This window comes from Anser anser (genome assembly GCF_964211835.1).
Source record: "Anser anser genome assembly, chromosome: 1".
NCBI lineage: Eukaryota > Metazoa > Chordata > Aves > Anseriformes > Anatidae > Anser > Anser anser.
Genome location: NC_139720.1, coordinates 51,181,250 through 51,188,686, shown reverse-complemented (window position 1 = coordinate 51,188,686; position 7,437 = coordinate 51,181,250).

Here is a 7,437-nt window from a genome sequence, read left to right as displayed (position 1 = left end):
GCTCACCACCTGTTGCTGTGCTATTGTTACTTACAAAATATGTGCATATTCACCTCTTGTACAATGACCTCATTGTTTGATAGTCATAAAGACTATCATGAAAATGTAAATAACTATACTATTTGTCATGTCTTTCGAGTAAATATGTTTAATCTGGGCTTATTAAGGTAATGTGTTGAAATCCCAAATGCTGTATCCAAACAAGAAAGAACAAAAGAAAAGGATAGGAACAGATACTACTATTTGCAAAATAAAGTGCGGCACAGAATCCCCTGCACCTTGACAGTACTCTCCGGTGAATTTCTGACAGATGTGAAAAAGGATCTCGTTTCTCCACACAGAGCAATTCATTATCTTAACTATAACTTTACTCATTTTATCTTTGCCTGTTCAAAGTTTTCTGCCTTTGGTTCCACATATTTAAGCCACCTGCCTAGCTGAAGGGAGACAAAAATAGTCCTCAGAATTGTCCCGTAATAAATTTGTATGGCCAAGTATCAGCACAGAAGTGAATCCTCCCTGCATCAAGATAAAGTGTTTTCTTTAGGTGTTTTTTTGAATTTGTCTAGAGAGAATGTACCACAGCTTGTGTGGAAGCTTTGTACAGGACTGGAAGCTTTAAACAGTTAAACAATAAAATCATAGAAAGAAATTCACTATGTAGTCTTAAGTTTGCTAACAAAGCTAAGCTGCGGATAAAGCAGCATGGTAAGGATTGTCACTGGAGCCTAGGAGTCTTATGTCAATTGGTTTGCTATATCACAAAACAAAAGCTTCCATTCCTAATGAGGCAAGTAGCAATCTACAGTCTAACCAGTATTTAAGTGAAGATCTTCAAAAACATCCAAAGGGACTTTAGGAACCTCAAATGTATGTTTAAAAATAAACAGACTGAGGTCTAATTGAAATATATTTGATTTGGCTTTAGTTCTCCTATATGTATCCTTTCAATAACAATCAATATAATAAATTGAATATGAGCCAGCAGTGTGCCCTGGCAGCCAGGAAAGCCAACCGTATCCTGGGGTGCATCAAGCACGGCATTGCTAGTTGGTCGAGGGAAGTGATTGTCCCACTCTACTCTGTGCTGGTGCGGCCTCACCTCGAGTACTGTGTGCAGTTCTGGGCACCACAGTACAAAAAGGACATTAGACTGTTGGAGAGTGTCCAGAGGAGGGCAACAAAGATGGTGAAGGGCCTGGAGGGGAAGACATATGAGGAGCGGCTAAGGTCACTGGGCCTGTTCAGCCTGGAGAAGAGGAGGCTGAGGGGGGACCTCATCGCAGTCTACAACTTCCTTGTGAAGGGAAGTGGAGAGGCAGGTGACCTATTCTCCATAAACACCAGTGATAGGACCCACGGGAATGGTGTTAAGCTGAGGTACAGGAAGTTTAGGCTGGACATCAGGAAGAGGTTCTTCACCGAGAGGGTGGTCACACACTGGAACAGGCTCCCCAGTGAAGTAGTCACTGCACCAAGCCTGTCTGAATTTAAGAAGCGTTTGGACTGTGCACTTAGTCACATGGTCTAAACTTTTGGGTAGACCTGTGTGGTGCTAGGAGTTGGACTTGATGATCCTTATGGGTCCCTTCCAACTTGGGATATTCTATGATTCTATGATTCTATGAAATATGGAACATATACACTCCCCAAATAGGCATCTTACAGCCAGGTAGGTGAGCACATACATCCTGCTGTTCCATTTCTAATAGATCAATCATAAGATGTTATCTTACAGAATAAAAAGTCGAAGTGAAGCCCATAAAGGAAATTATTACCAAAACTGATGAACATCTGCTTTTTCTAGCCTTGTTTTATCCTGATTTAGCATGAACCTAGTAGCAAGTGAGCAGAATGAATCTTTTCTTTTGGCTGGGGTATCCAAAATACAATTCTTGCTGATTCTTTAGTGTCTAATAATACAACTGATCTAATTTGCAGCTTCCTGAGAACATGATATTAGAGTCAATTTCATGAGCTATTTTCATAAAGCTTATAACAATATTTTTTGAGATCTTTCTCTTTGATACAAATTTGGCTGAAATTGGTGAACAGAATCAAAATGTACTAGAAAAGATAGGCTAACTGGAAGGCAAACATGAAAAACGTGCTTGCATACACTTCATGTTAATAGAAAGACATTCTAAATCTTAGGAGTAGCTTAGACATCAAAACACTCGCTTTGCAATCAAGCACAATATGCCTGGTTCATTTCTCACAGAGTAGAGGAGTCTATGACTATGTTAGAGTGAGTATCTTTGATCTTTTCTGAGGATTTCAAAAGAAGACAAAAAAAGGAGAGACTTATCTTCTTATTATTGTTACTTCCATTAGAAAGCTATAATGTATCCTGGACAGAGTTTTGTTTTGTTTTGTTTTTGTTTTGTTTGTTTTTTTAAGCAAGTTGTGCTAGAAAGAATAGAACAGAACTTTGCACTGAGAAAGCTAATCTTATCTTCTCATCTTCTTGTTATTCTGTATTCTAAATTGTAATAGTTTCAGACTCATGTGCTCTCCTCCATCCATCCTCAGGCAATATATTAGAATTTGATTTTTTTCCCCTGAGAATATTCTTTGGCACATTCTTTGAATTGCTCTACGTTCCCCAGGTGAAAGATTCATATGATTGTTTTGTTTGACAAAGTTTTCTGAGCTGGAATCTTGTGTTTGATACAGGAATTCATAATTCAGGCTATAATTAGGCCATATAATTATGCCAATGAATACATACTCATCTGAAATTAATATTCCGATATTTATTATTCCAAATTAATATAAAATGTCTTATCTGCTTGCTCATAATCAGTCAAAATCAAGATTTTTTTTAATTTATTTATTTATTTATTGGACCAGATCCTTATGCATTCTATGTTTGTGGGTTCTCTATCATAGTAGTTTTCCAGTCTAAATTACAAGGGTAGAAACTCACAGTATTCAATATGAGGTTCTGAATTCATTTTGTATTTTACTCTACCAAATATCACTGCTACTACACTGCAAAATGTAGAGAATTTTAATGAAAGATCAGTAGAATATTTCATTTACATTACTTCCAGAGTTCAAGCACAAGCAAAATGTTTACTTTGTTCTGGTGCAACCACACCTCAAGCACTTTGTGCAATGTTCAGTACCACAATATAAGGACATAAAACTATTAGAGTGTGTCCAAAGTAGGGCTACAAAGATGGTGAAGGTTCTAGAAGGGAAGACATAGGAGGAGCGGTTGAGGTCACTTGGTTTGTTCAGCCCAGAGAAGAGGAAACTGAGGAGAGGCCTCATGGCAGCCTGCAGCTCCCTCACGAGGGGATCAGAGGGGCAGGTGCTGAGCTCTGCTCTCTGGGGACAGAGACAGGACCCGAGGGAATGGCATGGAGCTGGGACAGGGGAGGGTCAGGTTGGGTGTTAGGGAAAGGTTTTTCACTGAGAGGGTGGTCGGGCACTGGAACAGGTTCCCCAGGATAGTGGCCATGGCACTGAGCATGCCAGAGTTCACGAAATATTTGGACAATGCTCTGACACATGGTCTGATTTTTGGGTGTTACTGTGTGGAGCCAGGAGCTGGACTCGATGATCCTTATGGGTCCCTTCCAACTCAGAATATTCTGCGATTCTATGTTTCCTAAGCCCTGTTTATTCAGTGGGTACCATCAGTCATGAAAACCTAGGATACTAAGTCGTAAAATCAAGCAGTTGCATAATCTGCCTAAACAAACCTTAATGCTAGAACAATAAACTGGACTGAGAATGGACCATGTGTGAACCCTCCACTAGTGAACACTGTCTTCAGTAAAAAAGCTGTTATTAACTGTCCAATTAGCATTTTCTCGGCAATGACAAAGCTGGATGAGAAGAAATTATAGGGTTTGCTTTGTATCACGTGCATAAGCTATATAGCATTTGCATAGCATGATCTTAGCATAGAAATAGGAAAAAGATGAATTCTACGTTAGAAAGACTCTTTTCCTCAAAAAGAGTGTTTTAGCGCTCTTTTAAAGTGTTTAGATGTGGGAATAATTGCTTCATGTCTGTTGTAACTCAACCTTTTTATTTTTCTTAGTATTTAAAGAGACAGTTTCTTTTCAGGGTCAAGAAACTACAATACAGAACACAGACATGAGAAAATTATTTTTTTCATGTGTATTAAATTACAGTATTCATTAAAATCTTAGGTATTAATTTTCTTTTATTATTTTTCATAAAAGCTTTAACATCTTACATTTAGCAATTTTAAAGATATTCTGCTGCAGCAAAAATTTTCAGTCAGGACTATACACGTATCAAGGGCATTGTACTGATGCCTCTGCTCAGGTATTGCTTATTGCAGAACAAGTGCCCTTATTTAACCTTTTTGCTTCCCAAAAGTGAAGGCCTCAGTATCTACTTAGTTCCCTTACTAGACAACTAATTTCTTCCAGGTGAACTTGACAAAAACTAGCCAGATAGTACTGCAAGTAGTATGTTCAGAAGACTGCAATTATTATGAAAGTTTCACAATTGCTAAGTGTTCTCCTAGGACTTAATACTAATAATAACATTAATAACAACAACAAAACAACAACAACAACAAAACAATAACAACAACAAAACAACAACAACAACAAAACAACAACAACAACAACAAAACAACAACAATAACAATAATAATTATGATGATGATGATGATGAATGCATAAAGTAAGATTATGGTTGCAATGTTTTTGATGATACCTATAACAGTCCTTAGGCAGCAGCTTTTCACATAACAGTATAGATCCTCTCAAGAAATACTGACTTAAGAGACAAGAAGTAATGATGAAAGCTATTTCTGAAAGGTAAAACAGTATAGTAGTAAAACATACTTGTGTACCTACCAGACTGTATATTTGGTTAAATATATGTGATAGAATATCTGATATAAAGATGCTCAGTAATATTAGAATGAAGTGGAGGAAAAGCAAATCTTTTCCATCCTTTATAATGAGTTCCTCAATACATTTTCTCAAAAGATTCTCCTGTTAACAAATGTGAAGTTCTGCATGATGTGACATTACAAGAAAAAGAAAAAAAAAAAAGTAAATTTAGATTTACATCCTTACAGACTCCAAAAACAGTCCTCTATTTTTTCTAACTAGCTGTGAACAAATCCAGAAATTTGAATGCTATATCATTTTCTGTGTAAACATTGTTAAAGGACTAAGGCTCCTTTGACTATCTGCTTGCTGTCTTTAATTCATCTCAAACTCAACTTAAAACTAGCAAATGTATGCTCTGTAGATTTTAACTGAATTATTTAAATCTACCTGAAAATTACAAGAAACCATCTGAAGATGGTTTGTAAAAGGTCCCTTCCAAGTGAACTCTTCTAATTCTATGTGTAATTTCAGTGTAAATTCTTAGCAAGTTCGGTTATTTACCAATGGTTCCTGCTACAAGCCATTTTTCATACAAAGAACTTTTGTTTTCCAATAAATTTCGAGTTCTGATTTATTTTCTGATGAAAACAGATGTAAATGCGAGCTTTTACTTCATATGTAAAACTAGAAGAAGCTTAAATAAAATTTCTTTTAAAATACTTGATTGTGTTATGTTTTCAAAATTGTGGCAATAATGTACTAAAAAGTTATTGCAGGTACATTACATAAAAAAAATAACAATCTTATTTTAAAGGTTTGATTGCTTAGAGCACATACCTTTTATGCAGGCTTTCTTTTCCTTAATGGTTATTTTATTTGCTTTTACTGTTGTTGTTGTTTTGCTTTGTTTTGTTTTGTTTTATCTGGTACATTTTTAAAGTAAGGTTTCAGAGAAAATAGCTCAGAAAAGAGCTATCTGATGACCTAATTAAAGTCAGCACCACACGACACAAATCCAGGCCAAAAATCTGCACAGATATATTGATCTATTAGTGTCCTGAAAGTAATCAGAAAATGATAAATAATATCAATTTTGCCTATAATAAATATCTAATATTCATCAGTAGAGACCACACTAGACTTAAAATTTGAAAATACTATAGATATCCCTTACAGTATCTTACTAAACAACAATCAGGGACAAGTAAACTGGGCTGTTTCTATTTGGAAGAAAATATGTAATCCTGCATTTGAAATACAAGGAGTATATTACACTTCGCAGATATTAAATCAATTAGGTAAAAAGCCAGATCAAAAATATTTCATTACAAATATTGAATTGTTAAATGTTTTAAGTGTAAAGTTCAGGCAACAAAATTTAAAAGACGCAACTACTTGATAGTAATAAACACAGAAGCAAAATATATAGAAAATAAATGTTTTCTGTATTTGGAGCTTTTTACATTTCAGACATGCTTCCAAAAATACAGGGAAAAATAATTGGATATATTTTTTTTTTCTGAAAGTTTAATAAAAATTAATAAGATAATAAACATTCTCCCCCAAATTTGCAAAGCATGTTTTATAAGAGCAAGATCCATTAAGACAAGAACAGATACATAATTAAAGGATACTTGGCTTGCCTTTAAAGAAATACATAAAGATAACAGTGACAACCAAGAAAAAACACACTAACATGATTATCTGTCATAATTGTCATTTGCAAAGAAACAACTTAGATGCAGCCTTCTTGATGACTGAATGACATTTACACTTGTCCCTCATCCTGAAGACCGTCTAGCTGGCAGTTTATGCTATTCACTCTCAGCCTCATTGTAGCACCCCAACACAACATCATAGGTTTGCCAACATACTATTGAATTCCTTGGTAGACAGATACACTTCACAGTACTCTGTACTATTCTAACAAAACACACATATCACAGTAATTGATGAAGCCAAAATAATGGTGGTGAATTGAGTTTATCTGTTACCACCTTATTGCTGATCTTGAATGCTGTTCATTGTGGAGAAGGCAGCAAATGTAACATGTCTGTTGCTCCTAAACCTTCTTTAACAGTTATATTTTAGTTCTATAAAATGATTCTATAACATTTTAATAGGGTATTGAAAAGCAATAAATGAAAAGCATGGCATTGTGTCAGTGAACATCAACAAATTTCAAAAATACTCCTTTGTTCTTTGTGGTGCTACCTAGGCAGCTATTGACAGTGGCTGGTACATATTTGTTTTGGTGGTCCTTCCTTCAGAATCATTAATACTGAACTGATTATTATCTGGAAATGAAAACTATTTGCTATTTCCTGTTCCCTGGAAACACATTTTCAAAGAGACAAACACAAAACAGGCAAAAGAACATAAGGACTATTCTACATTGGGTTAGATCAAACTTTACCTGTCTAAACATTTTATATATAGGAGTGACCAAAATACACTGGGAAATTCAGTACTGAAATAGATAAAAGTTATCTTTAGCTCCAAGAAAGGAATTCATATCAGTCACTGTGCCATTGATCATAAGAAGTTGCACAGTGTACTGGAGTCACAAAACTCAGCCAGCTGAGTACTAAGATGCCCAACTAAG